This window comes from Pteronotus mesoamericanus, unplaced genomic scaffold, assembly GCF_021234165.1.
Source record: "Pteronotus mesoamericanus isolate MK-2021 breed Mesoamerican mustached bat unplaced genomic scaffold, CSHL_Meso_final contig_55, whole genome shotgun sequence".
NCBI lineage: Eukaryota > Metazoa > Chordata > Mammalia > Chiroptera > Mormoopidae > Pteronotus > Pteronotus mesoamericanus.
The window spans coordinates 3,885,030-3,904,181 of NW_026555198.1; the positions used below are offsets into that span (position 1 = coordinate 3,885,030).

At 39.9% G+C, this 19,152-nt stretch overlaps 1 pseudogene; it reads right to left on the reverse strand.

Moving 5' to 3' along the window:
• Positions 1–242: 242 nt before the first annotated feature.
• LOC129075529 (ferritin light chain-like) overlaps positions 243–19,152 on the reverse strand; it is an 84,093-nt pseudogene continuing 65,183 nt past the window's right edge.

A 19,152-nucleotide genomic window follows, 5' to 3' on the forward strand; every position in this document is an offset into this window, starting at 1 on the left:
TAGCACTCAGATTAAAAAAATCATAAAATTACCAGCATCCCCCAAATCTCGTAATTGCTCTCTTCTAGTCACTATACCCCAAATACAACTACTAGCCTGTGTTTTTTTTCTGCCTAAAGCTTTATTGTTTCCATTTGGTTAAAGGTATGGTAGAGGGCTCCATGGTGGTGAAAAGGATGCCTAGCAGTTTCAGGTAGAGGCTCAGTCAGAAACCAGACACCAGGGGAATGCAGAAGGGCCTGTCAAAATCCCCTGGGCTCCAAAGGCTTCAAGTTGTGACTGAGGGTGAGCCTTTCAAAGAGATATTCACCCAGCCCAGCTTGGGAGCCAGGTTGCCTGCAGAGGTGAGCCAGGTGTCGCCCATCTTCTTGATGAGTTTCATCTGCTCATCCAGGGCGTAGTTCTCCAGGAAGTTACAGAGCTGAGGGACTGTGCTAGTAGAACTCAGGGCATGCAGTTGCAAAAGAACCTGGTTCAGGTTCTTCTCCAAGGCCAAGATGGGTTCCATGGTATCCTGAGTTTTACCCCACTCATCTTGGGAAGGCCTCTGCACATTCTGGAAGAGGTGCGGCCACATCCTGGTTTTGCATCTTCAAGAGACACTTGGCACCTCCCCGCTTCTCCTCTGCCAGCTCTTGGAAGAAGTGGCTCACACCCTCCAGAGCCACATGGTCACGGTTGAAACAGAAGCCCAGAGAGAGGTAGGTGTAGGAGGCCCCGCAGATACAGGGTAGAGAAGCGGTTGATGGCAGCCTCCATGTGGGTGGGATAATTATGATGAATTTGGGAGCTCACGGTTGTTTGGCAACAAGGAGCTAAATTCAAAAAGTGGTGTTGGCTAGTTTTGGAGTCTGAGAACGGCTTACGTGGCTCCAAAAGTAGCTACTGGAAAAGAGGTTGGAGGGTGTTCAGAGGCTGTAAGAAGGTCTGTTCCATCCAAACACTGTTGAAGCAAAAGACAGATCTGGGGAACCCCCAAGGGTAGTGCTAGCCTGGTTTTAAATAGCTGAGAGTTGGTTTCCCCCTATTTCCAAATGAAATCATACACTTGTCCTCTTTTGTGTCTGGCTTCTTTTACTCAAATGTGTGTCTGCGAAGTTCATCCTTAGTGTTACACGTGTCAGTAACTGGTTCCTTTTTTATTGCTGTACAGTATTGCAGTTGGAGAATGTGCTAAACTTTATCCATTTGAATAGATGCTAATTTGGAGCTATCAGATACTATGAATGTTATAGTACATCTTTTGGTGAACATATGCTTGTATCTTACTTTTTTATTTATAAATTTTCATCCCTTATAAAAGGGCCACTCTCAATTGGATAATCTCTAGGCTCCACAAATCATGGATCTGATCCTTCCCAGGAGCCAGGTTTTTTGAAGTTTACCACACTTCCATGTGCTGTATATGAATGGCACCCCTAGGAAACGATACAATAGGTCTAGTGCCCCCTGGAGTTGTGCAATGGATGGCTCCTCACTGCTCTCTTTCCCTCTCATCCATTCTCAGGACTTGGGAGATGGTTAATTTCACTGAACTCAGGAAAACTTTTTTTTCAAAATCTCTTTTCCTTTATGTCCTTTTTGATTTTAAATTATGAGACACAGAATCACAAGAGCCATGGGCCATTGTAAACAATGCCAACAACCCATCGGCTAATTCTATGGGGAAAAAAATAACCCAAACAGTTACAACAGGTGTTTGATTTTATAGAGACCAAATCACGAGGCTGTATTTTTTTAACCCCTGCAGAGGTTGTTCAGACATCAGGTAGACACATTTCAAGTCTCTTCCAGCCCTTTTATAAAGTCAGCAAAGGAGAAACAATTTAGGTCTTAGAAAGGAAATTTTGGTTTAAAGGCAACACTCTACATTCTGTCACTGCCCTAAGTTCCAGGGTGGGTGGGTATAATATAGCAGTGGGGAACATATTCTCTGGAGGCAGATTTACCTGCTTTTAGTCACTACTGGGCCTGTAATGATCTGGGAAAGTGCTATAAGCTCTCTAGGCCTCAGTTTCCTCCTCTGAAATAAATGTTTCCTATATCATGTATAGGAAGCAAGGGTACAGGAAGGAGACTCATAACCATGGTGGACTGAGCAGCCTTGTTTATGGCAAAGAGAGTTGGCAGGCCCAGAAGTGACTGCATGGACCCTAGGCTTGGGCAGCCCAGCCCAGTGCCCAGAAGATGGGCAGAGGAGGAAATCCATGAATTCCTATTTGCCGAATTGACAAATCTTGTTGGGCAATTTAGTATCTCAAGGATTTTGCAACTGGACAGAGCACAGGGACATGACTACTTGAGCAAGATTACAAAGAAGCTTCTCCCGAGGGCCCAGAAGGGCTCTGGAGTAGGACAGAATTGCGTTCAAGCCTTGGCTTTGGGCTTTGCATCTTATCCTTACATTGATATGTTATGCTCTGAGCCTCCTATAATAAAATCTATTATATTATTATATTAATAATAAATCCTCACAGGATTGTTGTGAGGATTATATGAGGCTATACATAGAAATAAGTTTTCAGTGGGCCTACACATAGTGATTTGTAGTCATTGTTACCATTGGAGTAGAAATGATACCTTTCATTCCGTTTCTTCAAGTGTTTTCAGAACTCTGAGTTTCTGCCTAATGCAGTGGTCCTGAACCACATCAGATCCCATGCCCCCTTGATAGAACACTTATTTTGTAATGCCCTCTTTTCTGCCCTGCAATTAAATGCATTGATAAGATAGTCTCTTACTTTTCAAAGTTTGGCCCATGGACAAGAAGCATCATGAGGATCACCTGAGAACTTGTTAGAAATGCCGAATCTTGGGCCCTGATCTTAGGCTCATTGAGTAAGACTCTGTATTTTAACAAGAACCCCAGGTGGTCTTTCTGCACAGTAAAAAAAGACAGAATTTTGTACAGGCCTCTATTTAACACCATATATCATGTTGAGATGATCTGTGTACAAATCTGCCTCCTTCACTGGATTGTGACCTCCTTGAGGACTGGACTCAGGGTCTTATTCACCTTTGTGTCCTCAGTAGCTAACTCAGGGCTAGCTCAGAGTAAGACCTCAATGAAGCTGTGTTGCAAATCAATATACCGGTAAATCACTATATCATCACTTTCTGGCTTTCCTGGCATCCCAAGGCATTTGTTATCCAGAACTATACCATACATTTTGGCACTAAGTCATCTTCCTCCTGGTACTGATTGCTCTTGATTTGTTTCATAGAGATAACGCTGGGCTCCCCAACATGGCTAAATTCCTTAAGAGCAGGACATTCCTTTATGTCTTTCTGTACAGTGCTTGTGAAAATAATAAGTTGGCAACCACCACAGTTTGATTTTGAAACAGTACTGTGTTATTGGGGTGCTACCATTTCAGTGCCCAGAAAAATAGGAATCTGTTCTTTGATGGAAATGATCTCTCCTAGGCTAAGGGGTCTCTCTTCCATCTAGCTGGTAACAATGGATTTTTTTCACTACATACAAGCACCAGCAAAATTGAACTTTCTGGGTATTTGGACTCTTGCCCAATGTTGATTACATTTGGTGGGCGTGAACATCTTGATTATACAAGCAATTATTACAGACATTTGGGAGACCGATATAGCCATAAAGATATTAGAGTATATAGTGAACCATTGAGAAGCCAGTCTATAGAGCTATTGAGGGATTTGAACATCTAATGAGTGAATAGTTTTATAGGTTATTGAATGTGAGCATCAAAAGCATCAGACATTCCAACTCTTTATGTGCTTACAAATATTTATAGATATTTTAAAGATCAAGTCCGTCATTATCAGTTTCGGTGCTGTATACTGGCAATATCCACGGTGACCCCAGAGGAGCCTGTGCTGGCAGGAGTACTGCTGTGGTATGTTCAGCTCTGCTGAATCTCCATAGAGGGGGGCTGGAATGCCTTGTGAAACAGTGCCCCAGGCTCCGGAGAGCAAAGAATGAAGGGCAGCCTAGTTTGATAACCACATTAAAGCACTACCAACATCTGTTCAAGCCAAAGACAACACTATCTCCAGGAATTAACCTTCTGAACCACTGAATCATTACCCTCAGCAGAGTGAAAGTTGGACAACAAGAGCCTATTTGTCAGTGGTTCATCAGAGAGACATGGTAAGCCATATTTTACTGCAAACAGCGTGAGAAGAGCTGGCTCAGCTTTATACTTTTTAAACACAGAATATATTATATTTGTGTGGGAAATAACTAGAAATGAATGTAAATAAACTTTTAATGATACCTTGCAACTTTCAGCATTTAACCTACTCCAGAACAAATGGATTGTGGAGCGTTGTCCCAGAGAGTAGAATTTCCTGGATGTGTACTTAAATGTTTCCCCCTTATTTTAATGAAACATTAGGTATCAATAATGAGAATGTTAATAATGCGCAAGATGGCACTTCACATTTGCACTAATAGAAGCAAATTCAACTCTTTGTTGAAAGTAGCATAATTCACTATAATTGTAATAATAACTAATTGGCTGGGCTTTATGAAGCTGCATCAGATGGAGAGGGATGCAAGGAAGATGGAAAGGGAAAATCTAATGAAATAACATTTTTAGAAGGGAAGCAAGCATAGAAGAACCTGTCATCAAACTTTAGAAGACTCTACAATTTGGAGGGGTTTTTTCTTTTAAAGAAGACTTTTAAGTAAATGGCTGCACCTTCTACTATGATAGATTTTAAGTGTCACATCACACTAATTGAAAAGTCTATCTCCAACTTTTTATTTTCTGGTACATTCCTAATTGCACTGACTCACCATTAATAGACATGAGGCTTCTCTGCCAAATCTGCCTTAGGAGACTGAAATTAAACTGAGCTTTGTCCTTATATTAGTTCATGAAACATACATGTTTTATTTTATGCATTCTTTTAAAAGAAAAATGTTAATACTATGTGGCAACTGACGTCTGTAATTGCTATAAAATATTCCCACTTTTAATGATTCAAAGTATATATAATATCCATATATAAAGTATTATAGTATATTAAAATGTATAATCTACAGAAAATACATACAAAGTATATAGACTTACTTAATCAAGTAAAGTAAGGCAGAATGGCTTGTTAGGATTGGACTTACTCTACTTGCCTTCCTAAAAGTCATCAGGTCTGTAATATTGTGGATGGCTCTGGGGCAGTTGTCCTTGTAGCCTGGTTTGCTAATGCTTACACAGTGTACCTGGGTTAGTGGCATGATATCCATGAGTGAGTGCAAAATGGCATGAGACCGTATTGGGTCTGGACAAAGAGGCTGCACTGGGAAAAGCCATCCTTGTGATCACCTGAGTGGACTCCTCCCAACTAGCAAGTTGGAGAAGGAGTTTTGTTTTAGTTCTAGCCCCTCAGCTTGATCTGGAGAGCAGATTGTAATGGTAGAAAATATAACTAAGGTGTAGGGGGGCTTACAACATAGCAGGTATTTAATGAATGTTTTTGAGTGAGTAAGTGAGTGAATGAGTGAGTGAATGAAATAAATATTTGGATGCAGGATGTATTTTCCCAGTGGTTCTGCCAACATGGTCCATGGCCTCTGCAGGTCCCCAGACCCTTCAACGGAATTTGTGAGGCCAACACTACTTTTATAATAATATTAAGATATTCTATGCTTTTTTCACTGTGTTGTCAATTGCACTTAAGGTGCAGAATCAAGGGAGATAAAGCTTCTGGCATGTTACTGTGAATCATGGCAGTGGCACCAAGCTCTCCCAGCAGTGATTGTACTTCCCACTGCCAAACACTCACAGAAAAAAAAAAGCTGGTTTTTCTTAATAATATCCATGATGAAGCAGTTAAAAAATACATTATTTTAAAATTTATTTTTAAAGTATATTTTATTGATTATGTTATTACAGTTGTCCCAATTTTTCCCCTTTGTCCCCCTCTGCCTGGTACCCCCTTTCCCTCCAGCACTCCCCCCCTAGTTCATGCCCATGGGTCATACATATAAGTTCTTTGGCTACTCAATTACCTACATTATTCTTAACCTCCCCCTGTCTATTTTGTACCTACTTTTTTGCTGCTTATTCCCTGCACCTTTTCCCCCATTCTCCCCCAACCCTCCAACTGATAACCCTCCATGTGACCTCCATTTCTGTGATTCTGTTCCTGTTCTAGTTGTTTACTTAGTTTGTTGTGTTTTTTTTTAGGTTCAGTTGTTGATAGTTGTGAGTTGTCATTTTACTGTTCATAGTTTTGATCTTCTTTATGAAACATTATTTTTATTAAATTTCAACTCACATGTACTTGTATGCATAAATTATTTCTAGTGCACACTGAAGTGCAATGGTTATCTTGAGGAAAAGCACTTGTAAAATTGAACTGCTTACTAAACTCGCCACTTTTTTTCCTGGAAGACCATTTATTTACTTAAAGGACAATAGATAGAAAAACTGTCATTATACACATTTGGATATTTGGCAGATATTTTCTCAAAACTGAACAAAGTAAGCCTGTCATTACAAGGAAAGCAGCTGACAGTACTTGTTGCCAATGATGGGATATGAACTTTTAAGCAAAATTTAGAATTTTAGAAAATACATTTCGACCACAGTGAGCATGACAGTTTTCCAGTAGCTAAAGTTTTATGATGCTACTGGTGATGGTAGTAACACTTATGACCTTTTGAATGTTGTAGAATTTAAAGTGTAAATCTTTAGAAGATCTTCACAACTCAGAAGTCAGTATTTTTAAATGATCAGTATATATTATGAAAGCATTCATGAGTCAAAGATCAATGCAAAATTCAAGATAGATCAATGGACTTTGGTATAAGAGACTATGTAAAGTTAATTGATATGACTTTAAATTCCACATTGCAGGTAACTTAAGAAACTATTTGCTGAGTTTTGCTTTAATATCAAAGAAGAATATACACAGCTGTCTCAAAAGGCAATTATAAAATGCTGCTCCATTTTTCAAAAGTACCTATTTTATGAGACTGGATTTTCTTTGTATATATTAATGATAACCACATATTACGACAGACTGAAAGCAGACACAGCTATAACAATGAACTATTTAAAAAAGAAATAATCCCATTTACAATAGCATCAAAATTATAAAAACTTAGGGAAAAAATTAACCAAGGAGGTGAAAAAGATTTACAAGATATTGAAATAAGAAATTGAAGAAGACAAATAAATAGAAAGATATCCTGTGGTTATGGATTGTAAGAGTTTACATTGTTAAAATATCTGTACTACCAAAAGCAATTCCTATTAAAGTTTCAAAAGAATTTTTCAGAGAAACAGAAAAAAATTTAAATTTATATGGACTCTGAATAACCAAAGCATTTCTGAAAATGAGAAACAAAGCACTTCCTGATTCCAAACTATGTTACATAGCTAAAGTAATCAGAACAGTATGGAACTAGCATAAAACCAGACACATACACCAATGGCACAGAATAGGGGGCCCAGAAATAAATCCATACATACATGGTCAACTAATATTTGCTAAGGGAGCCAAGAAAACTCAATCTGGAATGGATAATCTCGTCAATAAATGGTGCTGGGAAAACTGAACATTCACATGCAAAACAATGAAATTGGACCCCTATTTACACCACTCATAAAAATTAACTCTAAATGGATTAAACACTTAAATGTAAAACCTGAGACTGTAAAACTGCTAGGAGAGAATATAGGGAAAAAGGTCCTTGACATTGGTCTTGACAATGAGTTTTTGGATATGGCACCAAAAGTGCAAGCAACAAAAGCAAAAATAAACAAGTGGAACAACATCAGATAAAACAGTTTCTGTACAACAACAGAAACAATAAAAATATGAAAAGGTAACCTACATAATGGGAGAAAATATTTGAAAATCATATATCTTATAAGGGCTTACTATTCAAAATATATAAGAAACTCATAGAGCTCAAAAGCATGCTCTGCCCCTCAATTAATCTGGTTAAAAATAAGGAGAGGCCATACAAATGACCAACAGGTACATAAAAAGATGCTCAGCATCACTAATCATCAGGGAAATGCAAATCAAAGCCATAATGAGATAATCACCTCACTTCTGTTAGAATGGCTATCATCAAAAGAACAAGAGATAATGAGTGATGATGAGGCTGTGGAGAAAAGGGAACCTTTGCGCACTGTTGGTGGGAATGCAGACTGTTGCAGCCACCATGGTAAACAGTACGGAGGTTTTTCAAAAAAGTAAAAATACAACTGATATTATTTAGCAATCCTGCTTATGGGTATATATACCCATAGCAAAGAAAGTAAAGAAAGTAAAGAAACCAAAGAAAGTAAAATTAATATCTTAAGGGATATCTGCTCCCCTATGTTCATTGTAGTGTTATTCCCAGTAGCCATGACATGGAAACAACTTAAGAGTCCACCAATGGATGAATGGATAAAGTGCAAGATATACAGGGTCCAGCACAAATAACTCCCCTTTTTACTCTCTGAAATATATGAAGAACTCATACGACTCAACACCAGGAAGACAAGCAACCCAACTGAAAAATGGGCAAAGACTTGAATGGACACTTATCCAAGGATGACATGCAGGTGGCCCATAGATATATGAAAAAATGCTCAACATCACTAGCCATCAAAGAGATGCAAATTAAAACCACAATGAGATGCAACTACACACCAGTCAGAATGGCCATCATCAATAAGTGAACAAACAAGTGCTGGTGGTGATGTGGAGAAAAGACAACCCTCGTTGTCCACTGTCAGTGGGAATGAAGACTGGTGCAGCCACTGTGGAAAACAATATGGAATTTCCTCAAAAAACTAAAGATGGAACTGCCTTTTGATCCAGTGATCTCACTGCTGGGAATATACCCTAAGAATCCAAAAACACCAATTCAGAAGGACCTATGCACCCCAATGTTCAGAGTGCTATTTACAATAGCTAAGTGTTGGAAACAGCCCAAGTATCCATCGGTAGGTGAGTGTATAAAAAATCTGTGGTACAGAGGAGAAAGATAGCAGAGGAGTGAATGGGAATCACGCTGACCTCCTCCTCCTCCCAAGACCAAACTGGAATTGCCACTAAATAATGGAGTAATCACCTGGAAAACAATGGAACGATAGTGGGAGAGGAGACTTGGAGCCGCGGACAGACAGTGGATTCAACTCTCACACATCCCAATGGGTAAGAAGTGTGATGGAGGCTCGAGAGGGTGGGCTGGGTGCCCACAGGCACTAGCACCAGAGGGACATTGAAACGGCCAGTTAGCTCCCCCCGAGAAGAACGGGGTCTGAATCATAAACAGGGACCTCTAAACTACAGGAGATAAAACCAGGAAAACACACAGACAAAATGCAACCCCGAAAAGCTTAGGGGTGCTCTCTGCCAGAGACAGGTGGCTGGGGATGCAGAGACATTTAAAGGGCCAATGCAAAAATTGCAGTGGCAGCCGCCCTCCTTGATCGCTGGGTAGAGGCGGCAGCAGGGTGGGCTGGTGCCTGGGAAAACACTGGTGAGGAAAACTTTGTGAAGAGAACTGACACTGCGGCCGGTGGAGCCCGGGTGATAACACACTTCCCACTCTGCAGCTACCATCTCACTCAGGCATAAGGGAATCAATTAACCTGCCTTTTGTGCGCTCTGCACCCAGCTTGTGCGTCAGTGAGCTGGGAAGCTAAGTGCAAACTGGCTGGGAGAGCCCTGAGGAAAGACTGGAGGTGGAGGCGTTGGGGAAAGAACGGGAGGAGGAACCTGCGAGTCCCCACTCCTTCTCCTTTCCCTAGCCTCCATTGTGCGGGGAAAAGGACACACCCACAAAGAGCCAACAGTCAAAAAGCACACAAGAGAGAGCCCAAAACTACCCAGTGTAGGCACGCACACCTGCACTGAGAGGACGGCTACATGCAAAAAATTGAAATTGGATCATCAGCTGACACCATACACAAAAATAAACTCAAGATGGATAAAAGACTTAAATATAAGTCGCGACACCATCAAAGTCCTAGAGGAGAACATTGGCAGGAAACTCTCAGATATCCCACCCAGCAATTTTTTCACCGATATGTCTCCTAAAGCAAGGGACATAAAGGAAAGAATAAACAAGTGGGACCTCATCAAAATAAGAAACTTCTGCACGGCAAAAGAAAACATCAGCCAACTGAAAAGGGAGCCAACCCTATGGGAAAATATATTCGCTAATGATACATCAGATAGAGGTTTGATCTCCAAGATATACAAAGAACTCACTCGACTTTACTCCAAGAAGACAAACGATCCAATCAAAAAATGGGCAAAGGACCTGGGCAGACGCTTTTCCAAGGAGGAGATACAGAGGGCCCAGAGGCATTTGAAAGGATGCTCGGCATCACTAGCCATCAGAGAAATGCAGATCAAAACCACCATGAGGTACCACCTCACACTGGTCAGAATGGCCATCATAAACAGATCCACAAACAACAGGTGCTGGCGAGGCTGTGGAGAAAAGGAAACCCTAGTTCACTGTTGGTGGGAATGCAGACTGGTGCAGCCACTGTGGAAAGCAGTGTGGAATTTCCTCAAAAAGCTGAAAATGGAACTGCCTTTGGATCCAGGGATTCCCCTGCTGAGACTATACCCTGAGAATACCAGAACGCCAATACAAAATAACCTATGCACCCCAATGTTCATAGCAGCACAATTTACAATAGCCAAGTGTTGGAAGCAACCTAAATGCCCATCAGTAGATGATTGGATCAAAAAATATGGTACATTTACACAATGGAATACTATGCAGCAGAAAGAAAAAAAAAGAACTACTACACTTCGCTACAGCATGGATGGAACTTGAGAGCATTATGGTAAGTGAAATAAGCCAGGGGGCAAAAGACAAATACCATATGATCTCACCTGTAAGCGGAACCTACCCAACAAAACAAAGATGCAAGGAAAATAAGACCAGCAACACTGAAAGGAAAAGAAACCAACAGAGACAAGAGGGAAGGAGGCGGGGTGGGGGAAAAGGAAGGGAAAAGTGAAGGAACATATAGCAAGGACTCATGGACAAAACCAAAGGCTAAGGATTGAGGGAGGAAGGGAGGGGGCAAGGGAAAGTGGTGGGGGGAAGGCAGAGACAAATGTATTTGAGAAAATAAATTAATTAATTTAAAAAAATTAAAAAGAAAAAATCTGTGGTACATTTACAAAATGGAATGCTATGCAGCAGAAAGAAAGAAGGAACTCCTACCTTTTGCAGCAGCATGGATGGAACTGGTAACTATTATGCTAAGTGAAGTAAGCCAGATGGTGAAAGACAAATACCATATGATCTCACTTATAACTGGAATCTAATGAACAAAATAATGAGAAAAATAGAACCAGAGATATGGAAACATGGAACAGACTGATAGCTGTAGGAGGGGAGATGAGTGGAGGACAATGGTGGAAGGAAGGGGAAGGGAATAGTTAAAGAACATGTATGAATGGCCCATGAACATGGACAATGGAGAGGGGATTGACTGTGGGAGGGAGGGGTGGGATGGATAGAAGGGGGCAAAAAGGAAAAAATTTGGACAACTGTAATAGAATAAAAATAAAAACTTATGAGCTGTTTAAAAAAATAAAATAAAATTGTAATGCAAGAAACCCAGTTAATTTTCATAAAATATGTGAACATGTACTACATTTATTGTTATTTTAGGTGAATTAGTAAATATAATTTAAATTTGTTTTTACTTTTAATATAGTCCTTAAAGTCATAACTTACACAAATAGAACCTCTTTGAGATCATCAATAATTGTTAAATATGTGAAGGAACCTTAAGAACAAAACATTTAATAACTGCTGCTCTATTGGGTGGTTCTTGAGTGGTCCTGAGAGCACCAGCAACATCTTGGGACTTGTTAGAAATGACCCCACTCTAAACCTATTGAATCAGAACCTCTGGGGTTGGGACTCAGCACTCTGTGTTTTAAGCAGCCCTCTAGGGGATTCTGATGCTCACTAAACTTTAATAACTGGACTTAAAAGTTGGGATTCTTTATGTGCCAAACCCAGGTCCTGCCCTACAGATCAGTGCCCATAGTTATCCTAAGGCCTGATTATTGGGGACAGTGAGGAGCTGACTTCCCAAGCCAAGCATTACAAACTGGCATTTGCTTCCACCCCTTGAACAGATATCCTTTTCCTCACCAGTTGCCCAATAGCCACTTAGGTGAGCCCTGACAGGGAACTTTCTAGAACATCTTTCTAGAACATCTAAATAGTACCTTAGCGGGTGAAAGGAAACTGTTGGTGCGGCTGTATGGAAGTAGCATATAACATTACGCTTTCTCCCTGGCCCTTGCCCCATGTGTGCTTCTACTATAGTCCTTAAGTGAGCTCATTTTCAGAAGTCTGAGACCAGAATAAGTTTTGTAATGTTGATATCATCTCTTGCCATGATGTGCCTCCATTCCTGATCTCTGGGCACTGTTGGAACAGAATCCTGAAGCCAAAGACCTGCCCAGCACTTAATTACCTGGCCGTGGCAGCATTCTTTCACACTCTTCACAGTGACTATTCCATTCATTCACTGGCCTGTCTTCAAATTCCCAGGGCCTTAGACTATAGATAGCATTGAGTCTTGGCTTCTACCTCATTAAGAAAATGCATTGACATACTCACACATTGTATATCCAGCTACCGAAGCTAGAAAATTGGGCATCATCCTTGACTCCTCTCTGTCACCCTCCACATCCAGCAGCTGACAAACCCTGCCAATTCTGCTCCCCTTCCATCCATTGATTCCTTCATTAATTCTTACTCCATCCCTCCCTCCTTCCCACATGAATTGCTGAGAACTTAGGGAGTTAGCAGAGTAGAGCTGTTAAGAATATGGATTTTGGACTCAGATTGCCTATGTTCAAATTCCAGATTCTTAGCTTCTCTGTGCTTTGTTGTTTTTTTTTTCAACTGTAAAATAAGAAGCCTTAAGATAGTAATGGCACCTACCTTGTAGGCTTGTTAAAGGGGTTAAGCAAGACTACATAAGATGCTTGAAACAATGCCTGGCATATCTATTTCATTTAATAAGCACTTCCATGTGTCCCTCACTGCTTTAGGGTATATAGTGGTAAGCCAGCAAAGTTCTAATTCAGGTCCTGGTTGTTTCTCATGTGATCTATTAGTATCCCTGTCTTTACTGGTCTATGATCTGGCTCCTTCCAATCCATTCTCCACCCAGCAGATGAAGGAATCTTTTCCATCATGTTGTTCTCTTGACTAAAACCCTTCAATGGTCCTCCATTGCCTGCAAGATAAAGTTCAGCCTCTTTGCTATGGTTTATAATGGTTAACAGCCTCTTCTTCCTCACTACTTCCTGATTTATCCTGCCTGACTAAACCATATAGATGCACACTTACAGGTTCTCTCCCCTGTATTACCATAGCACTCTTTCTCTCCCTGTTGAAGTACCTACCACTTTTGTTGTGCTTATCTCTTATTCACCCATCTCTACAAATGGACTTTGAGAGTCTTATGGACAAGGTCCATATACTAGTCACATTTGTGTTTCCCATGTCCAGTACAGAAACAAGCAGGGAGAATGGTTCGGAATAATTGTAGAACACATGAATGAATAATCATATGAGCAGCTTCTTTAGGCTCCTTGTCATTTGAATTCTATCTCAGAACTTACATGGTATTTTCTTGTGTGTGGATTCTCATGAGCCAGCCTAGAAACTGAAAATTAACTCAGGCAGGGCTTCTGCTCTTGATTGTGAAGCAGAATCTTCTCAGGAGCTTATTAAAATGCAACTCCTAGGCCCTCTGCCCTAGGAATAAACATTCAGAAAGTATGAGGAAGGGCCTGAAATCTATATTTTTACAAGTCCCCTAGGTCTGTGATGATCATCCAAGTTAGGACTCACAGATTTTAGTGAGTCCAACGCCCCCCTTTTGTAGATGGGGAAACTGAGGCCCAGAGATTACATAATTCATTCGAGGTCATGTAGCTTGTCAGTGGAAGAGTTGGGATCCATTATACCAGTGTTTCTATCCCCACTTCACCCAGAGAAACTCCACTTCCATTTGCTTTATAGATGGGAGTTCATCAAGAGAGGTCTGTCATACCTAAGGAATGGCAGTGTGGTACAATGGGCTAAGCACTAAGCAGGAGCCAGAGGGCCTGAGTTCACTGCTTCTGGCTTTGTTGCAAAACACTGCATGATTGTGGCAAGTCATTTCACTTCTTTGGTTCTGAGTTTCTTCAGTTGTGCAATGGGCACAATGTGGGCCGCCCTGCTTAATGAGCCCCTGCTATTTGGCCAACATGTTTATTTTCTCCATAGAGCCAAGAACAGGCCTTCCCTGGAGCAGGAGTAGTAATAAATGTTTAGAAAATGAAAGTGTTTGGGAAATGAGAAAGTGTGTTATCAATGTAAGCTATTACTACTAATAAATTCAAAAGCCGGCTGCTCCAGTCGCATGGCCTTAATAGTAACTTGATTCAAAATGGTTTCTTACGGTACCAAGCCAACTTAACAGACTTTTGTTTTTGAATGTAAGAAAAGGACAACTTGCACTGACCAGTAGTGTCTACAAGATGTCAAAAGAGCCAGCTAATCTGGTCAATTCAATGAAAAAGCAGGGCCAACAGTATTGGGCATTGTGCTTTAAAGGAAGCTAAGTGGCTCGGGGCCTTTCCCATTGCTGTTCATTGGCTTGGCGTTATGTACACACAGCTATCCTTTCAGTTTCCACAAAATGGCTTATTTTCATTTCTGAAATGGCAGCCACGTGGGAGCCCCCATTGCTGTGGAAATGGCAGGGAGAGGCCCAGCTGGTTGACAGCCACTGGGCTCCTTGAGCCCTCCTCTTCGCCTTGGCTGCTGTTGGGAGGCGGGAGTCCAAGGTTTTTATAGTTCCTCTCTCGAATTAGTGCTCGCAGACTCTACAGCTATGAACATGCAATTAGCCTTTGTTTGTGCACAAAAGGGAGCTTGACCCTTGCCTGTCTTTGATTGGTATGTACAACTCTTGTGGCTACTTACCTAAGGCCCTCTCCAAGGGGCACAGTGCCTTGTTCTTGCACCTGCCTTCAGCTTTTCTCTTTTGTGACTTGTTTCACATAATGTTCATCCCAACTTGCAGCAAGGTTGCAGGGACGAAGGCATCATGAAGGCACAGTAAGGTTTCCTGTTTTTCAGGGAGGTTGGAGGAGTGGGTGGGAGGGAGGTTTGCATCTGTAATCTGAGTTTTGGATAATTGCTGAGCCCCAAAACACTTAGCAGGAGCCCAAAGAACTGGTTTTTCTTAATAAATGAATACTTTGCTTGCTTTCAAAAGCAGACCTCCCATGTCATGGAAAACAAGCTGAATGCACAAAGCTTTACATTTCTTTCCTGGTTCACCTGCTTTCTTACCAACATAGAAACTTCATAGTGAAAGGCACGCAATTATTGTGGCAAGAAAATTTCTCTCTAAACCATGCTTTCCAAGACACTAGAAGAGTGCTTATTAGCAGCATGAATGAGTTAAATACTGTGGTAGTGAATTGCATTTTCAATAAATGTTTTTGAGGAGACTGATTTGTTTTGAAATGCTCTCATTTCTTACTGTCCATGCCTAAATGTGCCATGCCAAATGAGAATAAACTACTCAGCTATGGCACTTGGGGGAAAACTCCAAGAATGTATCTAGTTTGAACTAAAAACCATCTAAAACTCCCAAACCTGCAGAGAATATTTAATAAATGGTTCAAAACAATAATAGCTGGCTTTTTATGGAGTACCCATTTAGGTTCAGGAATGGTACTAGCTGATTTATACATCTTTTTCTTTCTTGTCCCTAAAATGGCCCTCCATGTGGGGTTTCATTGTCTCCATTTTATAGAAAAATCAGTATTCAGAGATGTTAAGGGACTTGACCATGTCTGGACATCTGCTGAGAGGTAGAGCAGAGAAGTGAAACAAGGTTTCTGGGTTTGTTTCCCTATGGCACATTGCTGAATCCTTTGAAAAAATAAAAAGATAGACACTGGATTTTTACATAGCCAAAAGAGTCTTTTTTAATTGAAGTAACATTGCTTAATAACATTATATAAATTTCAGGTGTGCAACATTATAATTCAATAGCTGTATATTATATTGCGTGTTCACCACCCAAAGTCTAGTTTCTTTTCATTACAATATATTTTACCCCCTTCACCAATTTTGCCCTCCCCCAACCCCCTTCCCCTCTGGTAACCACCATTCTATTGTCTTTCCAACAATGTGATTATAGTTGTCTTCAGGATGCTGCTTCTGAGCTGACTCATGCACCGCATGGGAACATCCACCTCACTCCTTATGCACACCATACTGTTGACTATCTTCGCATTGCCCAATTTGATCATGCACTTTTTCACAGATCCTGACTCTCAGTCATTTTTGGCTATTTTAAAAAATCTCCAACCTTTGAGGGCAAGAATTTGCCAAAATTGAGGACATTCAGAAGAGAGTGCTTCCAGTTGCAGAAATGCTTCTAATGTAAACGTTTGTTCCAAAAATGCCTGTGATGACATAGCTGGTGTAGGTGTGTCCGTCCTCTGAATTCATGAGCTCTGATGTGCTTAGAAAGGCATGGAATGGTAAATAGGAGTTTGCCCCTTTGGCATTACACTCCCTGCATTTGAATCCTGGTTCCACTATCTTATTAGCTGCATATCTTTGCAAAAGTTATTTAACCTCTAATCTTAGTTTTCTTGCCTATAAAATGAGGATAATAATAATATCTCCCTGAACAGGTTTGCTGTTTGAATTAAATAGTAATATGTGCAATACCCTAGGTATATAATAAATGCTCACTAAATGGTAGTTTCCTATGCTCATCCTTTCTGCTGATCGGTTTGGTAAAGCAAAGTCTTTCTTTTTATTGGGTTGATCTCTTCTTTTCCAATTCTTTATCAGCAATATGAGTTTCTACTATTGTGTTGATCAAATTTGCTTGGTATTAGATTTAATTTTATCTATACCTATTCTCCTTTAAAAAATGACATTTTTAACTCTTAATAAGTGCCAGAAACCACTCTAAGATTTATAAAGATAAATTCACTTAATCCTCTTCATTCCTATTCTTTTCACCAAGTTTTTTTTTTTTTTTTTTTTTTTTGGACAGAGCCCATATTTTAATTATCTCTGCATCCCCCACAGTGGGGGATTTACACATAGGAAGCCCTCAATTACTGCTTATTGGATTGTTAAAGAAATGGCCAGAGATAAATCCAAATCATGTTAAGGGCTAGGAAACCAAGGGAAAGATTTCTAATAAAATGTACTCTGTTTTATCAGAGTCGTCCTCTTTAAAAAGTAACCAGAGACCCTTCACAAATCCTGACCTCATTGATTTATGTCATCCTGGCATGATGTGCTTGCCTGATTTCTTAAGCAAATATAGCCATTCTAATCCCCCTTTGGCTCTTTCTCCATCATTTTAAGGAAAAGGAGGCAGAAAAACCATCTTCCGCACAGTTAATACCTCAAAATATGCAAACAATTTGAAAAGTTTTAGACTAGGTAAACGACTTACAGCCTACAGTAAAAAGCAGAAGAATGGGTGAATGTTCACAACAGTTGTTTTCTAAAGTTAACTGAGGAAACTAATATTGGGAACTTTTTTCAGAACCACAGAATTGCTATACTTTGTCAAGGAGAATAATTGAGGGGAAATAATTGAGAAAGGCTTTGAAAAGTATACTGCATCAAATTCAAATGAGAGAAAACAACATAGAGAATAGTAGGAAAATATAAGAAATTCAGGACAATTTTTTTCTCCCTTGTAAGAGAGCGGTATTATGTGGGTATGCTTCAGTAGCTAATTACCAAACATAGTAAGATAGAAGATAGAGTAATTTTATGGCATAGTATTTGCAAGGGGAAATTTGTTTTTGAATAATGTGAAAACGCTTTAAATCTTATGTATTTAACTTAATATCTTACACAATAGTATATAAGATGTACAGAAAACATTTTTTTTTCATTCCACAAATATAAGGAAATCAGAATGCATAGGTTTTTAACTCATACTTTACTGCTTTGCTTGTATTATTGGTCAAAGATTGATTATCAGAGATAGGGCTGGTAGGACTTTTTGGATTTAAGATACAATGATATCAATATTTGGAGAGTGAGTCCTGTTGTATTTGTTTTATAAGGCTTAGTCCTATTATTTCATAATCATTTGATACTAAATTCTTGACTGATGATAAAAGAAACAAAAACAGGGTTCTAATGATGGTTGTCATACCCCAAGGCCAACATAGAAATGCTTTCCATGTTGTAGATCTGGGATCAAACTTAGGCTGGTGCATGTTTAACTTTGGCCATCATCATGCCAGAGCTTTGCGGGTTTTAATCTTGTGAAAGGACAAGTTTCAAAAAATCAAAGGATGACAAAATCTGTGCAAACAGGAGTTGGTTTGTACATTTTAAGGGAGGAGGCTGTCTTGTATAACACTGTTGTACAGACCGAAGCTGCTAATGCTGATAAGATGACAGCTCAAGAAAGCAGAAACTTTGCTTTGAAGGCATCAAAAAAAGACAAATGGCATGTTTGGTTAATGCTTATTCCTGGTAGCAGACAACTTATAACATTTAGAGAAAAAAAAAGGCAACAAAACAATTACCCTTGGATCAAGTTCTTAAAAATATCATCAACTAATTGTCTTTCTATGAAATCTTCTCAATTATTTCTGGAAATTTCACCAGAGAAGCTCTTTTGAATTCTAAGATCTCAATAGTATTCCTCCCCCTCTGGATTTGTTGCAGCAAACATGAGGAGGAATTGTAAGGCAGAAGGAGAGAAAGCACTGTGATATACTATATGCAACACTAAATTACAGTTTTACAGGGTAGGGTTCCTGTGTAATCTGTTAAACTTATGTTGTACCTGCACTTGAGAAAGCATCTCTTTGTACTAAGATATCACTTGTGTTTTGTGGTTGTTTCCAGAACCATGTTTGTCATTCTGGCTCTTCTGGTACACCAGTGGTACCTGGGTGTGTCACAATCACTTGGGAATTGGATTGCAAATGATTTGTTCCTACTACTAAGTTAAGGGTCTGAAATTAGTGAATGATTGCCTGTTTTAGTAAATTAGACTTAGTACAAGGTCATCTTTATGAAAATATTGCTCTTATTCACTTCCATTCTGAAATCCAGGCTTGATTGGGAGATAATGAGATGGGAATTTGTATAACCTTGAT